Below are 21,033 nucleotides of genomic sequence, written 5' to 3' on the forward strand. Positions count from 1 at the left end.
GCTCCATGCAATACGTGCCCTCCTTAATACCCATCACTGGCCTATCCCAATCCCCCACACCCCTCCCCTCTGAAGCCCTCAGTTTGTTTCTCAGACTCTTGATCTCAGCTCAGGTCCTGGTCTCAGGGTCCTGAGTTCAAGCCCCATGTTGCGCTCAGACCTGGGTGTGGAGCCTACTTAAAAAAAAAAAAAAAAAGAGGACTCTCTCCCTTAAACATCATACATCACTTAAAGTCTTGTAAAGTCTTTGTTTTGTTTATTTCTCTCTTGTTTTTCAAATTATCTTTTTTGTTTTTTTGTGGGATTTTTTTGTTTGTTTGTTTTGGAGTTTTTTTGGGCAAAGAGCTATATGTCTTTGTCATACTCTCATAGCTTACCTAGCTACATGATTATTGTGTATATTGGACCAAGTCCTCTGACTCCCTAGGGGAGACTTCCCTACCAGAGTGTCTGACCTACCGGGCGCGTCTGGACTGGCTGTTTTCTAAGCGTGTAGCACAGCAGGTCACATTCATGTTTTCCTTCCCGGAAACATTCGCGATTATTTTTTTTATCATTGGTGCTCTAAAATTTACAAGGAGTTTTCATTCAGTCTACCTCAGCAATCAGGAACAAACTCTTTCTCAGCTGAAAAAGTCTTTCTCAATTTGGGGGATTTTTTCCCCCTGCTGTTTTTTTGATAATATTCTTTCCCCCATTTTCTCTGCACTCTCTCTCTCTCTCTGAGATTCTAAGTCAAAAAACGGTTTCTCTATTCCTCTTCTGTTTTCTCTCATGTTATATTTCTGCTTATTGTTTTGCTTACATTTTTTGATACTTCTGTCCTTTATTTTTCCTATCATTTTTATTGTGGTTTTTTCTCTCCTATTTTCAACCTCTTTACTGGTCTCTGCTTTCTCCTTTTTCTTCATATCCTGCTCATGGATGTCAAATCTTTTTGTACACCAGAGTTCTCTTTTATCCTCTGTCATGATTTCGTTGTTGTTGATCTCTCTTTCTTTCTTTTTTCTTTCTTTTTTCTTTTTCTTTCTGCTGCTGGGTTTTTTTCTCACATATCTGGTCACCTTTGGTTTGTTTCCTCATATTTAGGAATGAAGGATAGAAATTGGAAAAAGCATCTCCCCTGTTATATTAGTTTCCAGCATTGGCTTTCAGACAGCAGCTCCACTGCGGAGCTTGTGGAAAGGCAAGCCTAGTTTTAGATGAGAAGCTGGAGAGGTGGCTGTCAGGTATGCTTTCTCCAAAAGCCAGAGAGAGGAGACTTTACTGCAGGTGCCAAAATCACACTAGAAGTCTTAGCTCCCTCGACGGCTTGCAAACATCAACAATGAGGGAGGACGAGAGAACAGAATTTAACTGGCATACCTCTTCTCTGTTATATTTCAGTAAATCTGTCTGTTTCCAGGCTCCTGACCAATCTCTCAGCCTGAGCCCCTCTGAGATTCTGGTTGGAAGATGGCGGAACATCCCAGAGTATGACTTCTTTTTACTATAGTCCATCAGTAAACTCCCATCTGTGTTCTGTCTTCTAGGGACTTACTGAAAGCTCTCATCTATTGGTTATTCTTGCCTCTATCCCTGCTGTTTTCTTAACTTTGTGTGTGTGTGTTTCTGAAATATGTCAGTCTGTTCTGGGAGATATGGGGTATAAAGGCACGTGTTCTTGAACAGTCTGATTCCCTTTGATGTTATTTATTTATTTATTTACCAGAAAGAGAGAGAATAAGCAGGGGGAGCAGCAGGCAGAGGGAGAAGCAGGCTCCCCATTGAGCAAGGAGGCCCATGAGGGACTCGTTCCCAGGACCCTGGGATCGGGACCTGAGCCCACGGTAGACGCTTAACCGACTGAGCCACCCGGGTGTCCCTGATTCCCGCTGATGTTAAAATGTTCTATTTCAGGGGCGCCTGGGTGGCACAGAGGTTAAGCGGATGCCTTCGGCTCAGGGCGTGATCCCGGCGTTATGGGATCGAGCCCCACATCAGGCTCTTCCGCTATGGGCCTGCTTCTTCCTCTCCCACTCCCCCTGCTTGTGTTCCCTCTCTCGCTCGCTGTCTCTATCTCTGTCGAATAAATAAATAAATAATCTTTTTAAAAAATGTTCTATTTCACTAGTGCTAGTGTGTGCTTTTCTGATTCTTAATAGAATACTCTTCCCTTCATTTGTTTGTGATGTTGGTTTCATGACACAGAAATTATTTCACATCTGTTTTGTTGAGCAGGGATTGCCAAAGGAACTTGGAGATAGTTTCTGTTCTAATTAATAAATCAAGGACAGGTTGAGGACCTCTATGTGTTCTGAAACATGATATGCTTTGGTATATAAAAATATAGCAGATTGTTGCTGCCTTCTGGGAATAGAAATGATAGTGGCAGGGACAAAGCTATTCAGGAAAACAAGAATCAATAAAAGAGATTATATAATTAAATCCCAAATTGTATGAAGTAGCCTGATGGTCTTTAAAGCTCTTTCAGCAAGCGTGAGAGCCGTGAGGACAGGAGACAGCACGGGTGGCTCCCTAGAGGAGCTAGAAGCTGAGCCAGCATGAGTGGGACCACAGTCAGACAGAAGGTGGGCAGATGGCCACGATCAAGGCACAGTCAGAGGACCCAGTGAAGGCCAGCCTATTATGGTCTAACGAATGAGGCAAACCCCAATCGAATGTATGGAATCACCTTTTTAGTCAATAAACACTAATTAAGCATCTCCTGTGTGCAAGCAAGGGATTGTGTTGGGCCCTGGGTGGGTAAAGCAGGGAAAGCAATCTTTGTCCCTTTCTGTTTGTATAAATAGATACAGTTGATTTGAAGCATGAATGCTTGTAAAGACAGCTCCCATTTTAGGTCTTCCAGGCGCCTCACTTGTAAAACAAAGACGTTAGAATCTCTAAGCCTGCTTTCAATGATTGTAACTTATTCAAGAATCACATTGAGAAGTACTTAAAGTTGTTGGCTTATTCTATTTCAGATCTAGGAGCTTTCAGATTGCCGCAGAGGCGCGGCAAGAACACGCAGGTCATCAATATTCATTAGTTTTGAAAGATAAGTTATTAGTGGATAGAAATATAATGATTAATCTTTCACCACTGTAATTGGTTTTGTAACATTGTAACAAGGTATTAAAGCACTTACTACTAAGACAGTCTTATTGTGAAGATACAGAGGGACCGTGGATTTGGACAGAGTGACACTTACTAGTTGCCCGTCGAACAGATGCGAAGGTCACTGGGAAACAGGAAAGGGAGGGAAATCACACCCAGTTCAACGATGTTCTCTACAGTGAAAGGAGCTTAATTAGGGACCTCAGGATCTATTCAGGAGCAACGGAGAAGTAAATTTTTAAGTCTATTTTTTTTTTTTCATTTTCTAGCAGGGTAATTCTTAGTGTGTGTCCAGGAGGGAAATCATTTGAAGACTGTAGAGAACCCTGAGAAAATATACTTTGGTTTCTGACGCCCCACTCTTTCAGATCCAAGGTGCCCTGAGTACCTTTACAGTCCCCATCCCCACAATGTGCTTATCAGAGAAACTATATTCCGAAATCAGGTTACTTTAACATCTGATATTTACTGATTAGCTACAAGGAACAGGAAATCTGTTGGTTTAAACCTTCTTAAAAAAACCCTTCACTTTTTTTTAATCATGAAAAAGGAGATCAAAGGGGTATAGTTGCTAGTGACAATTCAATTGCTCCAAGATGTCAGTGTTGCTAAAACATGTCATAGCTGGGGCCTCTGGATTTTCAGGTCCTTTTTTTTTTTTTTTTTTCTCATAACTACAAGATGTTTCAACACCAGTCATCACATCCATGTTCAACATAGGATGAAGGAAATAGGAGAAGAAGCAAAAACAGCCAGAGAGTACAACACCTATTCTGGTCCCCACCCCAGCAGACTTCTGCTTATAGATCGGACTGTATCACGTGGTTACCTCTAAGCAAAGGAGGCCGTAAAGATTTCCAGCAGCTATACTAAGAGACCATAAGGATGAAGGGCTTGGGAATGGCTTTTGGGAAGCCAATCGCCAACGTCTGCCCCATTATTTCATAAATCGGCAACATAGTTTGAACAAATAAATGCTTAATATTTCAGATTTTCCCCACAACTATTTGCCAAGATAGTTTACTGTTCGATATTCGTCTATTTCTCCATTCAACAAATATATTACTCTGAGTCAGGCATGAGGCACAATGTTCAGTAAGACGTAGTCTCTTCCCTTGGGGATCTTTCAGATGAGACAGATAAACTAGAACAAAGGGAGGACTCCCAAGTCAACCTGAAGCTGGAAGGGACTGGGAGAAGGCGTTATGGGGCAGGCACTGTCTTAAGTCTGGGAAATACAAAGACAAAAAAAACCTCTTGGTCCACCGGAAGGAGACAGATAAGTGGGATAAGGGATCAGAGAGAGGTTCCTGTCCCTTAGTGACACCTTAATCCTTCCATTATTCAGGCCCGGGGGACCAAAGAATCATTGCTTTTCTTATCCATTTTATTATTTTATTGTATTGTATTGTATTGTATTGCATTTTAATTTTTACTTGTTAGAGAGAGTGAGAGAGAGAAGATGAGAGGGGTGGAGAAGGGGCAGAGGGGGAGGGAGAGAGAGAATCTTAGTTAGGCTACATGTCCAGCATGGAGCCTGACACAGGGCTCGATCTCACGACCCTGAGGTCATGATGTGAGCCAAAATCAAGAGTTGGACACTTAGCAGACCAAGCCACCCAAGTGCCCCCTCTTATCCATTTTAAAAGAGGAACCTCAGATGTTTTGTAGATCTAACATCTTGTACACCCACGCTTAGGCCCTTAGAAACAATATTCTTTCTAAGCTTTATGGGCTTCCCGTAGGTTTTCTGGTAAACACATACACACACACACACACACATGCTTTCTTCTGCCTTCAAGTTCTATGACCTGAAGACCTCCTATCCTCTTTGTTCGCTCCACATCTTCTTTCCCTTCTGTATCATCCTTCCCTCAATAGTCACCTTAAATTCATGGAGTTTCATGAACCTTCCCCTAAAGAATGCACCTAGGTCTGAAATTCAGTCAATATGGCCGTATGGGTTGTCCACATATTGACATTTCCATAACATAGGCAAGTAACTACTGTGTTGAGCTCCTTAGATGTCTCCTCCACCCCTGCACCTTAGCCTCTTCTCTACACAGTCAGAAAGCAATGGGCTAATACCTAACGCTGCGTGATACCTGTAGGACCTCACCTATTACCTGTACCTTTTTGGTTCTTAATTATGTTTAATATCTCTTCTGAGCTATTCAGTAGCGTATAGAGTCTGTAAAACTCAAATGCCTCCAGAGGCCAGAAGGTGATGGAACTGGGTGCTGCGGGGTGAGCGGGACCAGAGGTTGGGCCCCAGGGACAGCATGCTCCCATTGGAGGTCATCTTCAAGGGCGGCTGCGGGAAATGGAGTGCCACTGTTACCAGATTCTCCGAAGAAGAGTCAGATTATGGGTTTTAATGTTAGCTATGGGAAGGAATATGGTGAGAAGAGATTTTTTAATCCCTCTGGAAATAAAGTTTCTATTTATAGCATTTTAAATAGTATATATAACCTGCAGACGTTTTATAGAGTATAAATTAATTAAGGACGAGTAAATGTATGCTGGAATCTTAGTTACTTTTGCTAACACAAGTTACCATAACACACACACACAGATCTGATTAATAGTCTCCATATTTTAATCGTCATGGCACCTAGAAGAAGCAAAACAAGACATCTGTAATATTTATTTTGCCCAGAGTAAAAATATAACGGAGCTAGAATAACCGTCTTACGATATTTTTATGTAGGCAACTCACTGTATGCTAAGCTACCAGCAAGTGGTTTACCACGGAAGCGTTAAAGAAAGGACAAGTCCCTGAAACATCCCGGGGCTTTCATTCTCCTGCGTAAGCTGTGCCTGTAGCTCGTCACTAAATCTCTTTGAAAGGATCATGTCAGACAGCACGGGGTATGTGCAGGACACAAAAACATCCTCCAAGAGAGTGTCCCGCCGCCCACCCACCTCAGTGAGCGGGCCGAGCTGAGGTGTCTGTCTTTGGCTTTTTCCAGGAAGCAGCAAATCTTAGGTCTTGTTGTTTTTATCAGGGACGTGTTGTCAGCCCGAATGCTTAACACGAGCTACTGACAGCTGCAACCATGGCGTATGAGAAACAGAAAGTTAATGTAACATGCCAACCCAGGTGAACCGGAGTAAGTAGTTATTCTTATAAAATATTCCATGTGTTCATCACATTACAAAAAGGAAGTGGATTGAAAACCCCTTCCCCCCCCACCATGGTCCTAGTACTATTGGCCATTGGTTATGTGTTTGTTTGCTGTCCGTCTACCCCATTAGAACGTAAGCTCCACGAGGACAGGGAATTTGTCTGTCTTATTCGCTGTTATAACCTAGAACAATGCCTGGAAATGGACATCAACAAATACTTCTTGTTAAATAAATACATGAATAAGTGTATGGGATGATTATTTGTGCACATGGATGGCTGGAAAGATCAACACGGCACGAACAGGGGCTTCCTTACTCCAGACGCAGCAATGCTGTTCTTCGTTTGCAAACTTCAGGTGCCTATCGAGGCACCTGCTGTGATTTGCAACTGCCTCAGTTTCCTTGAAAAGGTTGCTAAGAAGATACTGCGCTGATTCAGGAAGCTAGTCTCTGCTCCAAACCCAGCTTTCTATCCTCAGCTTTGTGACCACCGGGCTGAGAGCCTCGGAAACGTAGTTTGGGTTGCCTGGAGGAGGAGGCCCTGGGGGCATGCCGTGAGGTAGAAGGAGAGAAGGAAAAGTTCTTATTCCTGTTCCTGTCAAAGCACACCCAGCAGCAGCTGCTCTCTCTTGGCAGCAGTGACCGTTCCATTCTGTTCTCCAGTTCCTTCCACGCTCCCCCTACTTCTGCAGAGCGGTCAGCACCAGCCAGGCAGTCTTCTCGGCAGAGGTCTGGTGAGATCCAAGGGTCCCTTCTCCATTCCTAAGTTCTTCCGTCGACTGCACCTTCCTTATAGTGGTTCCTGCTTCTGGAAGTTCTCTCTGTATTCATTACTTCAATATCTCCTTTTTTGTATTTTCCATCCTCTAACGTTTACTTAGAAATTCCTTAATTGATTATAATTAATTTATACTCTTTCTATCTGTTAAATCATTAGTATGCTTTCCAGTTTCCTAAACTGGACCCTAATGGGCAAAGAGTCTCATTATGTTCTTTATCCTAAAGATATATGTGTTTCTACAAATTCTGTATTTTATTTATTTTTTTAAAAGATTTTATTTATTTGAGAGACAGAGAGAGAGAGAGTGCGTCATGTGGGGGCAGGGGGTGGGAAGGGTGGTTGAGGAGCAGAGGGGGAAGGAGAGCGACAAGCCGGCCCTGCGCTGAGCGCGGAGCCTGATGCAGTTGATCCCAGGGCTCTGAGATCACGACCTGAGCCCATATTAAGAGTCGGGCCCTTCACCAACTGAGCCACCCAGGTGCCCCGACAAATTCTATAATGGCAAATTCTATATTTTAAAGCTCTAACGATTAACCACAAACTTGCAGAACTTTTTAAAATTTAATTTAATTGTAATTGCAGGATTTCTTTTAATTTAAAAATATTTTTCCAATGATGAGTATTTAACTACATAAAATATATGGAAGCATGTACAGAATATAAATACCATTATTCCATTTATCCATTTTAACACACTTCCATTGGATCAATGTATTTTTTACTCTTAAAAGCATCTCTTTTCAAAAGCACAACATAAAAAAAAAACAAAAAAAAACCCACAAAACTATGACTGGTCCATGAATTCTGAGCTCATCGTCTCTTTCCGTGATAATGGAAGAGAGAAGAACTTCCTATGGATTTATAATCCTATCCCCAGACAGGTAAAAAAATTTTTTTTTTCAGATTGAATAATTTGAGGAGTTTTCAGGAGGGCCTAATCTCTACAGACCACTTACTTGTTCCTGCCAGAGTCTATTCACGGCAAGAAGGGTGTAGGTACACAGAATTTGGGAAACCAGTTTTCAGAAACCATCCTTTCCTGCTGGGTCGCAGTCAGGGTAGCTTCCAAACAGCTCAGTAGAACTCCTGGGCTGGGGCCAGAGCAGGGACAGAAATTGCCATCTACAGTGGCTGAAATTCTGTGTCACCTCGCAGTTATGCTCCCAGTAGGCTTTGTGCCTCAGAATTGTGACCTAAGGTCCAGCAACCCTTTTGCTAATAGTAGTATTTCCTTCTGTTCTGCAAAAGATGAAAATGTGATACAGTGGGAAGGGTCCAGCCAACAGTAGAGAGTGTGGCTTGACCTGTGGAGAAGGCACAAAAGCATTCCTCTCTCTCTCTCACCGATTTCTATGGCTTCCATCGGCCAAGTGCCTCTTAGATGCAAAACGTTACTGTAGGCACTTTTCTCACACATTTTCTCTCTTCGTTCTCCACAAACCTGTGTTGTCAATGTTATGATGGCAGAATTTATCACGATTCTTGAGCCCAGAATTGAATTTGCACAGCTAGAAAGTGGCGGAGCTAGTCCTTGGTCAAGCCTAAGTCTAAAATCTGACGTTTTGCCTTTTTATTTTCCCTCCTTCCGCTATAACAGATTGGGCATCATCTTGCAGGGACATTTTTCCCATGTTCCATTATTGAAGACCACAGAGAACTTAGTTTTCTAACAACTCCTTTTTTTAGTTGCATTATTTTTCCATTTCAAAAACAGATATCATGCCATTTCTTACATTTTTCAATAAATTTTATGGCATCAGTATTGATTCCTAAGGATGTCCTTTAGAGTTTCAGATCTGAAGCCATTTGATCACTCAAAAATTCCTCCTTTAATTTTAGTGTCACATTGGTCCTTAGAACTTCAGGTTTCACATTTGATCTGTGAGTAGTTTTCCAGCAGAAGATGGGTGTTTCCTTCACTGTTTTTCTTAAAATTATGTAATTTGGGGGGATTTTCTTTGGCAAATATTGAAAGAATATTTATTATATGTTTGTTATTAGACTGTAATTCTTACTGCAATATGACCTAAAATAGGTACTATTGAATAGGCCAATTTATAAATAAGAGACACTGAGGCTTAGGAAGTCATTGCTCAATGTCACAACTAGACTAGAAGATAGTGGGGCAGTGCCTCAAATGCAAGTCTATCTAAAGCCCGAAGCCTTGTCCCTGAAGCACTAAAATCTATCAGCCCCCTGTTCACTGCATCATACCATTGCCCAAAACTTGACTCAGAGCGGGGGTCTACAGAGCGCATGCCTGATGCTCGGCTGGCCCTGTTTGTTCACTCCGGAGCCGATGGTACAGTGCGATGCCCATAGAACAATGATCTAATCCTGTTGTCACTGACTGTTTCTGTCACCGCAATTTGAGGAGTGACAGGCGTGAACAGGGCTTTTTCACTGTTTCATTCCAGCACTTGGCATAGTAAGGAGCCCAGAATTGGGATTTAACAAATATTTATTAAATAAATGGATGAATGGTTCCAGGCTTGCCAAACATATGCTCAACTTCGCCTTCTGCGCCTATATCCACCTGGGAGAATTTCCATCTGCTTCAGCCACCAGCAGAGTTCCATAAATAAACATGTAGTCTTTGTCAAGCCGGTAATGGGTATTTGTTGTTGACAAAGCTGATTAAGGGATGTGGAGAGATTACTTCTCTGATTATCTACAGGAGCGATGAGAAATGTTCTCGAGTGGACATTTTTATAACAATACATTTTACTGAGATTATGTTGGCTGTGCCTTTTTTTGTGGCAAGTGGCATAAACCCAACTGACACTACCTTAGCCAAGAGTATACTTATAACTTCTAATGTGTAGCTGGGAAATGGAGTGTTGAGGCTGGCTTCAGACCCTGATGGACCGCAGAGCTGTACAATCTTGTTTAGATTTCTCTCCACGTGCCACTTCCTTTCCCTTTATTTCATGGCTCTGATTCTGACTTCTTTCTACAAAAAAGCTCTCTCCATTCGACCAAAGAGGAAAACCAGGAGAGGAGGAACATAAGTCAAAAGTTCTTAGAGTGCTTCCAGAAGAATCAGCGTCACTTGGGAGCTGGTTGGAAATGCAACTTCTCGGGCCCTATCACAATCCCAGACCCCATTGACTATGAAACTCTGAGAACAGGGACCAGTAATCTGTGCTTTAATAATCCCTCCAAGAAATTGGGATACACACTGAAATTTGAGAGCCACTGGAGTAAAGGATGGAAATTGAGTCATGAAATAAATGGGCGCCACCCAGTGACCTTTCATGTACAGAAGTGGAGGAACAAGGAGATGGCCCCAAAGGAGAGACGTATGCCTGGAATTCATTGGCGGTACAAGTCACTCACTTGAGAAGAGCCAATTAGTCCACCTTAATTACGTCTTTGTCCCTATTTGGAGGAGTTTTCAAACAGAGAAGGATTTGGTGAAAGTTTATTAATGGATGATATTTTGGTAAATTCCATCTTTAAGACTTATAAAAGAACTGGAGGACAGTGGGGTCTGTGCTCCACCCAAGAAAGGCATTCAGGGTCAATCCCAGACTTCCAGAAGAGCTGTGGGAACTTCATAGCTTCCGATTTTATTTTTTGCTAAAAAATTTTTTTAGCACTGTTATTTTACTGTATAGTAATTAGCAATAAAATTGTTGGATGAAAAAGAGTTGTTTGTTAATTTGGGGAGATAGCACAAAGAGGAAAAGGTCAGGGAGAATTGTAATTCCCTTCTGAAACCGGTCTTGAGCAAAAGGCGTCCATGTAAATGAAAACAGAAGCCCCAGCTCAGAAGAGGAGAGGAAAACCACCTAAATTCATTGTGCTTCCAAGAATAGAGAGCCCCCAGGGACTCCAAAGTGTTCCCAGGGACCTCAGCTCCCTTAGAAGCAATAACAAGTCACTTAGAATGCTGTGTTCTGTGCTGTTTGCCCCCCTTATCTGCAGGGGATTCATTCCAAGACCCCCAGCGGGTGCCTGAAAATGTAACTAGCGTTGAATCTTGTATAGACCAGGTTTTTTCCCCAGACATACCCAACTATGATAGAGCTTCATGTATACATGTATACAGTAAGAGATTCACAACAATAACGAATAAATATACTAGTGAAAATTATGTGCATGGGGATCCTCTCTTTCTCCGAATATCTTACTGTACTCACTATTCTTGCGATGCCATGAGGTGACAACAATGCCCACATGAGGAGATGAAGTGACGTGAGGGACAGAGGGCTTGGGAGCAGTGGCAGGCTCATCTCGACCATCAGAAGGAGGCTCATCCGCTTCCCCACTGCGACCGCAGTTCACTGAAATTCGGAAAAGCCCAATCAGGGGTAAGGAGCGACTACTGTATTATCTTTCTGTTTGGACTATACTTGTTTTTATTCTTGTTTAGTCCTTTAATTTCTTTTTCTTTTTTTTAGAAGACATGCTCCCTCTTCCTAGGGCTGATGAGAATCGTCCTGGCTGGGGCCGTCGTAGAGAGAAGGTTGTCGGGACGCCGCTTCAGGACAGTAAAATTGGTGGCGGCCGCTTGGCAGTTCCTGAGCTAAAATTAAGACAGCAAGAGCTAAGAGAGAGCTGAATAATAATTCTAAATAATGTAATACTTCAAAATTGAATAATCTTAATAATTACCCCAGATAAAATAGTTCTAAATAATAACAGTTCTATAAAATGGCAAACACTTCTTGATCTTTTATGGTCTGCTGGGTCCTTCAGCTGTGTTAACTCAGTGAACGTTCCCAGCTACCATCCATTTAACAAATGAGAAAAAACAAAAACAAAAACAAAAACAAAAACAAAAACAAAAACAAAACCTGATACAGCTTGTCCAACTCAGTTTTTTTAAAGAATTTATTTATTTGAGAGAGACAGAGAGAGAGAGCACGTGGGCATGAGTGGGGGGAGGGGCAGAGGGGCACGCAGACACCCCCCCCCCCTCAGGGAGCCCTGTGGGGGTGGGGCTAGCGAGGGCTCCATCCCAGGACCCTGAGATCATAACCTGAGCCCAAGGCAGATGCTCAACTGACTGAGCCACCCAGGTATCCCCCAACTCAGTTTTTTTTTAATTCAAACCCATGAAGTTCTGTCCTCAGACCTTATGCAATTTATCATTACATAATGCTACTTCTCCAGAGAAAGTGAATTTTATCAAAGCATGCAGATGTCTGCTAACATTTAATACTCCTTAGTGTTGAGAAGGCCACTGCACATAGTTTTCCTTAGGACTCCCATTGTATGAGGATGGGATCCTACTACCATCCCTTCCTCATCATGACACTGTCCCGACAGCTAAGACATCAGAGTGGATGTGAATGTTCTCTTCTCCAGAAGCATTTCCATCTACTGACCCTATATAGAGGTCAGCAGTGCTACCTGTGATTCATATTCTTCTTGAACTCTGCTCTGAAGGTTAAAGGCTCTTTCCCATCTGAATTGTTTTCATGGGAAAGCTAACTTGAAATGAACTTGGGAAGAAACACATGAAAGTGTGGCAGAGGGGAAGGCTGAGTAACTTGTAACCTGACTTCTTTACAAAGCAACTGACATTCACATGTTTGGTTTCATTGTAATTTGTCACTTCTCAGACTGCTCAGAATGTTCAATTGCACTTTAATTTCACTGCTGGTTTAGCTGATGAATTCAGCTGTTCTTATCTGAGCAGTAGTGGAGTCTAGCAAGATCTTACATCATTCTACAGGAATCAATTTATAAACTTTGTTTACTTCAAGATTCTGGTTGACACATAAATTTAACAGCTACAGAATTACAGATAGCATTACAAAAAAGCTATTAGCTATTCTCTTAGAGATAATATTTATACATGAAATATTATTACTGCCTGAATGCAAACTGTTTCCAGAGCTAAAAGCAACAAGCCAAAGCAATAAAGAATTTACTATTAGTTCTCCTGGGAGAAGGAGGCCACCAGCAGAATGGGATAAAGGCTGGGTTGAGGCGTGGGGCTGGGAAGGGGAAAGTAGAAAGAAGACAAGGGGTTCAAGAGAGAAACTAGGCTCTTCCAGACAGTGAGTATGTTCCAGGCTGTTCTAAGAGAGCAGAGACTGGCGCCTAGAAAGAGCTAAAGTCTTCTGCCGTCACTAGGAGAAGATTTGTTCAAGTAGTTTTCCAACCTGATAGAAACTTTCTCATGGGAATGCTTTGCTCACAGATGTTTTCCCAAAAGATGCTCTCTTTCCTTTTCCCAGATAACTGGATTAAAAAAAAGAATTAATTAATTCAATCTCAACAAGCTAGATAATATATAGTCTTTGTCCTTGAAGTTTAAATTCAGTTCAGCAAATGTTTATTGAGCAGCTACTATGTGCAAGATACATTTCTAGGTGTTTCAAGAGATACCAAGATGAATAAGATATGATTCCTATCCTCAAGAAACTTAAGGTTTAGAAGAGAGACAAGCCATGTAATACTGTGATTACTAATATTAGATATTCGGTGCCAGGCATTGTTGTTAGTGCTTTATACATACGAACTCATTTTATCCTCACGGCAACTCTGCAAGAATATGTCATCCCTATTTAATAGATGAGAAAACCGAGGTAGAGCATTGTTACAACTTGTCCAATGTTGCACAGCAAAAAAGTTAATTTGAAACTCGGGATATGGGGAGATGACGCATTTGCCTTGAAGTCATATGGCAAATCAATGTCAGAGCCTGGGCTAGAATTCAGATGCAGTCTCCTGACTCTCGGCACAAGGCTCCTTGTATTAAACTATGAAGTCTTTTTGTTTTTTCCCCTTAATAATGAATGGGACTAGAAGGGATTTCCACACTCCATCCAAGACTCCTGCTTGCTTATTCTGAGAAAGCAATCAACTTTAGCTCTAACTTTGTTTTTCTAAAGAGCCCCGAAAAGTATTCACTGAGGGTTTTATGAAACCTTAAGCAAAGAACTGTTTGTACAAATACCATTTTGAAAGAGTTTTCTGGCTAGAACGAATATAAACGTACATTGACTGTTGACTTTAGGAAGGCCTTCATGTGAATATCAGTGTTTGAAGTTTATTTATTTTGCAAAATCACTCATTTATCTAAAAATGTGTGTTTTGACTTAGCATATCACAAAGTTTGTTCAATGTTTTTATTGGGAAAATTGGCTTTATTTACATAAAATAAGCAAGCTAATTTTCCTAAATGATTTTTAGGACATCGGCATGGCCGACTATCATCAACCTGGACCCTTAGACGGAAGTGAGCAGCGGCGGTCCCACCTCCATCTCATATTTTGGACCCATCATCTCCAGCTTGTCTTCCTCTTCAGCTCCTAGATCGCCATATTGGTCCTCCAGCCACTTGGGATGTCTCGCTCCTGTGTTTTTGGCAGCCACTGAAACTTCACTGTTTTCTATTTCATTCTTTCAGATTTTATGCTTTTTTCAAGTGTTCAAGGAGATAACTACATGGATACATCAATTAGTGACCATGGGTGTATTCATTTCTTAAGGCTGCCATAACAAAGTGCCACAACATGGGTGGCTTAGAACAGCAGAAATTTATTCTTTCCCGTTCTGGAAGCCAGAAGTCCAAAGTCAAGATGCTGGCAGGGTTGTGCTCCCTCTGAAGGACATGGGGGAGGAAAATTTTCTTCTTTCTTCTGCGTGTCTGGTGGGTAGCTGCATCACTCCAGTTTCTGTTCTTTATGTCTCCTCTATGTTTCCATGTCTGAATCTCCCTCTCCTTCTCCCTTCTCGGTCTCTTTTTTTTCTTTTGGGAGGGAGAGAGAGACAGAGAGCATGCATGCACAAGCACCTGTGAGCTGGTGGGGAGGGGCAGAGGGAGAGGGAGAGAGAGAATCTTAAAGAGGCTTCATGCTCAGAGAGGAGCCAGTGCAGGGCTCCTAGGGGCTCAAGCTCAGGACCCTGAGACCAGGACTTACCAGAATCAAGAGTGGGATGCTTAACTGACTGAGCCACCCACATGACCCTCCTTCTCCCTTCTCTTAGAGAGATTCTGGTCACTGGACCTAGGGCTCACTCTAATCCAGGATGACCTCCTCTTAACTAATTACTTCTCTTTATTGCCTTATTTCCAAGTAAGGACGCATTCTGAGGTCCCAGATGGACATGAATTGTGGGGGCAACTATTCAACCTAGTACAGTGGGTTCAGTAAGAGAAGGTAAGAAGAAAGGTCTACTTGTCCAAACAAGTTTTGGTTTATTTTCAGAGGAATTGTAAGATTTTATCTGCCCAGAATTCCTTCTATTATTTTGTCATAGTTTCAGTTTCCTTTTATGGCTGGTTGGAAATGTCCAATCACCTCCTTGGGTCGGACATCATCACAAAAAGCCATGGTAACAAGTGCCTATGTTACTCAGGAGAAGAGGAGGGCTAGCTTTGGTTGGATTAATTCATCCACTTCACTAATTATCTTCCAAAGAGCAACAGAATTCAGGATGTCTTGAAAGGAAATGATTGTTAAAAAGCAAGCAGGTAAGCAAGCAACTGGAGCATAGTGTCTTTACTATCAGACAAAACATTTAATTCTTGGTACTGCCATGTACCAGTTTCCGAATCATGGGCAACTCTCTTAGCAGCAATCTCTTGGACAACTAAATTTGTACCCAGGGTTAGTTATTATTGAGACTAAAGAAAGACACAGTAGGGGCACCTGGCTGGCTCAGTCGGAAGGACAGGAGACTCTTGATGTTTGAGCTACATGTTGGGTATTAGAGGTCATTTAAAAAATAAATAAACTTTTAAAAAAGGTGTAGTAGGTATTCAAAAACAATAGCTAGTATGTTTCTAATAATAATAATAATAATAATTAATAATAATAATAAATGTCAAAAGGGAATGCGGTTGCCCTCTAAAATGCATTTTACCTTTTTATATTTTTGAGGAAGTTAATCCTATATTCCACACCCAAGAAAGGGACAGTAGAATGCTAAAACAAAAGATTTAGTATTTACTGGGCCGGTCAAATTTCCAAACTTCTCATCCTTTGTAAGCTGTGGTTCAGCTTGCCCACAACTCACGTTCGGCAGAGTGCCAACGTTGGGCCTGCTAACCGCGGGGCCCAAACCCAACCCTTGCCCAACATGGCACAAATTCCATCTTTACTGCAATAATTCTTTTGTGTAGGTAGTGTAATTCTAAAGACTAAAAGGTGAGGAGATGCCACTTACAAAGAGAAGGTAATGTGGGGTAGTTGGAGTATTTCTGAATTCCCAGCTAGCTGTTCCAGAGGGGATTCTGACTGTCTCCATGAATCTCGGGGCGAGGGGTGGGAGTTGTTTGTTTATTTTACCACCAAGTGGAAACCAACTTCTTGCTCACTGCCTCTCAGTTTCTCCCATCAGTCCCCGGTTTGCAAAAGAGAGTGCCTAGGTCATCCGTGGACTTGCTCTGGCTTAGGCCTGGGCCTGGCTTAGTCTGCAGAATCTATTAACCAGGAGATGCCTCTAGGAGTAGTCATTGAACGCCCAGTTTTGCTCCCCGGATTTCGTGTCTCTGATCTTCTGTCTCAGGCCGCTTGGTGGGTTTCTGGTCTCTCCTGATCCCCACTGCACATGGCCACCACCACCACCACTGCCACCACGGCCACCACCACCCTCTATCTGGCCCCGCAGGTGGTCACCCTGCCCATGCCTGTGGTAGGGTTCAGGCAGAGCTGTCTTTTAAACAAATGCTCACTAGGGAGCAGCACATCGAAAGGTTTAAAGCCATATGTACCCTTTCACGGAGTGGATTCATTTAACTCTCTAAACAGTTATTTATTATAAAGGGAAACATGAGCATTTTGAGATGAAATTCTTATCTGAGTATTTTTATTAGACTTTCAGGACAGAAACAGTCAGATAATAATACTTTCCTGACACTCACTGGTTATAGAAATTTAAGTAGGCTCTGTGGGAAGGCAAAATACTACAGTGTTTGCTTCAAGGAGGTCAAAACACATATTTTTCTCATCCTAAATGACCCCCCATTCTTCTACTTTGAGGCAAAAAAATCAAGGAAAATGTTCTATCACATAGTACTTTCCATTTCCTTCATTCCATCCTTCTTTGAAATACCAACCACTAGCAACAGCAAAGGATTTTCTAAGCAAAACGAAAATGTGTCCTTGCCGAAGGAAAAATAAGGGTCAACCATGGGAGAGACTCCGGTAGAGAACTGAAGCTAATGCAGCCCCGAATCCCTCTGTTCTTAGCATGATCCTTGTACTTCGAATCTTGAGATGGAGGAATAAGCGGGAATTGTGTAATGTTCCATGTGCTACACTACCCAGTGTCACAGACAGCATCTTATTTATTTTTATTTTATTTATTATTTTTCAAGGGGGGGAGGGGCAGAGGGAGAGAGAGAGTCTCAAGCAGTCTCTGCGCTGAGTGTGGAGCTGGACGTGGGGATTGATCTCACGACTTCGAGATCATGACCTGAGCCAAAATCAACCGAGAGTCGGACATTGAACTGACTGAGCCACCCAGGCGCCCCACAGACAGAATCTTATTTAAGAAAAAGAACTTCTATCACCTTTAAATACCTAAAAATAATTTCCTACTTTTTCTCATTCTCTCATAGTGACACACACACACACACACACACACACACACACACACACACACCCTGCATGTAGTTTTTCTCAAAATTGATTGTGGAAAGGAGAAACATTAGCCTGTAACTGGTGGGTTACCATTAACTGGGAAGAGAGTTCAAAATAAATGCAGTTTTCCACATGTAGTGGCAACTAGAACTTATGTCCTCCTTTGGTTCCAAAACTACAGCACACGCGGAAGGAGAGGACGTGATGTAAGTGTATGTAATGTTCTGGTAACACAAAGAAACAATAAGAGAAAAATTGAGGGCATCTGCAGCCGAGGCTGGAAAGTGGTCAAGCAGAGAGCACAGAAAAGATGTCAAATGTCAAACTGGGGTCCAGAAAACAGATAACAAAGAGGGGGCCCTGGATTCGGCCAAATGGGAAGGGAGAAATTCTTGGGATAGAGAGAATCAGACTTGGAAAGTAAAATGTTGAAGGAAAATGTTCTTTCAAAACATGTCTTAGAATTAAATGACGATCACTCACTCAAATGTTGTAAATCTGTGTCATGAACATGAAAGTGGGGGACAGCGGGGTCAAAGGACATCTCTGTCCTTTGAGCTAGTTCCACGTGAGGAGAATGGACGAAAGGATGTCCGTCAGAGAAGGACGTCTGTCAGAGAAGGACGGAAGGAAGCTGTAGCCGAGAGCAAATTGTTCTTTGTCCTTGAGATGAGATGGAATTTTGCACAGTTGGTTAGAAACGTGCATGGCACACGTCCCAGAATGAATTTTTTTAAAATGTCTTATTCTACAGATGGAATGGAATTAGATGACCAATGGCTCTGATAGGTCAGTGAGGGCGGAGTGTGGATCTCACACTCACATTTTTACTTCTGCAATGTGTTCCTCACCATGGGATACCACATTAACAACATTTTTTATCTTTTAATCCTCAAGGCTTAAGGCTATTGCCCATCACATAATCATCTCACGTGGTTCCTGGGGACACATTTGAGAAGAGCTCACCTTCAGAAGCGGAAGTCCCAGCGTGGGGCATACTCATAACAAACCTTCAGTGTCTCTGAGACAGAGACCTCTGGGCTCATTGGCTTTACTTCTTTCCCTTCACGGCATGGTTCTGCTCTGTTGCCATGGAGCAAACCTGCAAGCTTAATGTGGCCTTATGGTATTCAGAGTAATCAGTAAACACAGTCCGAATAGGTTATTGGTTCCATGACCTGACTGAAAACACCGCCATACCCTTCCACCACCCCCACCTCCTCTGCTGAAACCTATTATTTTCTCCCACCACCATGGTGATAAAAAGGCTTGACATTGGCTGGTTCTTTTGGGTAAATGCTTGTAATAGACATTGTGGGATGGGATGTGTTATTGCTCTAAGCCACGGCTTTGCAGCCTTGGCATTTGGGGCACTATTAACATTTGGCTCAGTAATTCTTTGTCTTGGGGGCTGTCCTGTGCCTTGTAGGATGTCTAGCAGCACTTGGTCTCTACCAGTTAGATGCCAGTAGCATAAAAATATCTCCAATATCTCCGGACACTGGTAACGCTCCCCTGTGGGCCAAAAATCACCCTGTTTGAGAATCACTGCCCTCAACTATTATGTGACGTGGCTCCGAGAGCCTAGCAGAGCATTGAGAGAACAAGAGGTTTCTGGAGCTCAGGAAACCCAGAAGCTCCGGAAGCTGTAGGAAGTGACTACACAGAGTAAATGTGAACTGGCTATTATGAGGCAGAGGAAACTTCTGGAGAGCCACAGCCGACTGGATGAGGGGAAGACAAGGATGAGGGGACAGAAAGAAAGAGAACTGAAAGGAAGATGGGGTATTAAGAACAATGTGCCTTTCCCTATGGGGCCTACACAGATAACCAGAAGGCAAAACCCACAACGGACAGTCAGAAAACCTACGATCTGGCCTCCACTCTGCTCACCTCTTGGTCTTTAGGTCATGGCTTTACGCTTAGTTTCCTTATCTTTAAAATGTGGCTGTGTTTCTGCACCTGATTATCTCAGATTGTTGTGTTAGGGTGACGCATGAGAACCTATCTTGTAATTGTGTTTCCTATAAAAGTGCCAAGAATTATGATTTTTGTATGGCTGTGCCTCACATATAAGTCGAGAGGCTGGGAGGATGTAACTCAAAACTGTGGAGCACCTGGGGGCACAGGGGGTCAAATCCATCCTAGGGGAGAATCGTGCTTCACAGGGCCATGCTTCGTAACCGAACCCCGGACTCCTGGCTCAGGAGCATTACGAGGGGCATCCAAGAGTGAACAGTTATATCTGAGTAGACTGGAGCGTAAAATTCAACTGTTAGCATCTTCCATATAAAGGAATTTCTGTTAATCTCAATGTGCACGTATGGGTCTTCCCAAAAAGGAAATCTTAAATCTTAGTAATAAGATCATGATACATATATCCTGCTTGTGTTCCATGGTGGAAAGAATACTTGCCTGGCAAAAACTTAGAAAGATATTTTCAGTAACTCTGTACACAGAACAATCATGGATTTCCCCCCCCCCCCCACTTATACCCTGTATGGAGAGCTGATAAAATCTTTCTTAAAGCATATATATATATATATATATATATATATATATATATATATTTTTCTTTCTTAAAGAAAGAATATATATATATTTTTCTTTCTTATATATATATAAATATATATATAAATATATATATATTTTTTTCTTTCTTAAAGCATATATATATATATTTTTTTTTAAATATATATATTTTTAGATTAGAGTTAGCTAGTAGACAACAGAACAAGTGAAAACTTACCAGGTTGAAAACAACACCTTTTGGAACTTCCTAAAATGTTCTGTTCCTTAACAGCTCACGTTTTAAGGTAAGATTTAGTGCTTATTTGCTCAACCCTAGTAAAAATAACTAAACATGTTTGCCCTCGGCAGTTTAGACTTTTGTACCAGGCCAAAAGGAAAAACAACATCAGCTCAGATTAACCCAGTTCTTACTGGAATCTACCATGTGTGGCAGAATCGAGAAGTGTAGATATAAGCACAGTGACTGGATTATCCCCACCTTCTCTTTATGTAGAAAGTGAGACATTTCAAATTTTCATTTTCAAACTTTCTGTCGACGAAGCTATAAATAAAAATACGTGGAAATGTGTGTTAGGCTTTCTATATCTGAAATGCTGCTGGAGACGACAGTCACACTAAGTTGGAAGCTGAGAGCTTAATTATAGTAGAATCTAGTAGTGTGGGAGGCAGCAGCTGAGATGCCAGACTGCTTTTCCTTTGTTTTTGGTCTGGGGGGATGGATCCTAACCTTCCTCTTTTATACTTCTCCCTCTTTTCATTTTTCCAAACCAGAAAGCTTCACCTACGTGTGCTCTTGCTGCAGCCACTTCATGGGGGGTGATTAATAAGTAACCACAGTTTAATGATACAAGGAATAGAATGGCTAGTTACCAGAAAGACAGAGGTGACTTGAAGAATGTTCCAAGGTTTTAGGGGAAAAAAAAGTGTTCTAAACTGGCATTA

The 21,033-nt window shown here is 42.0% G+C and overlaps 2 long non-coding RNA genes across 2 annotated transcripts; both read right to left on the reverse strand.

Annotated features, from left to right (window-relative positions):
* Positions 1 to 782: 782 nt before the first annotated feature.
* LOC125282292 (uncharacterized) lies at positions 783 to 20,398 on the reverse strand. The gene is made up of 2 exons (XR_007189441.2): positions 20,309 to 20,398; positions 783 to 11,540 (listed from the first exon to the last, which is right to left on the reverse strand). It is a non-coding gene; the product is annotated as an uncharacterized LOC125282292 (long non-coding RNA).
* On the reverse strand, positions 14,084 to 20,071 carry LOC130544877 (uncharacterized). Its single transcript, XR_008961574.1, has 2 exons — positions 18,526 to 20,071; positions 14,084 to 14,772 (listed from the first exon to the last, which is right to left on the reverse strand). It is a non-coding gene; the product is annotated as an uncharacterized LOC130544877 (long non-coding RNA).
* Positions 20,399 to 21,033: the final 635 nt, after the last annotated feature.

The sequence above is a fragment of the Ursus arctos genome, unplaced genomic scaffold, assembly GCF_023065955.2.
Source record: "Ursus arctos isolate Adak ecotype North America unplaced genomic scaffold, UrsArc2.0 scaffold_26, whole genome shotgun sequence".
Lineage (NCBI taxonomy): Eukaryota > Metazoa > Chordata > Mammalia > Carnivora > Ursidae > Ursus > Ursus arctos.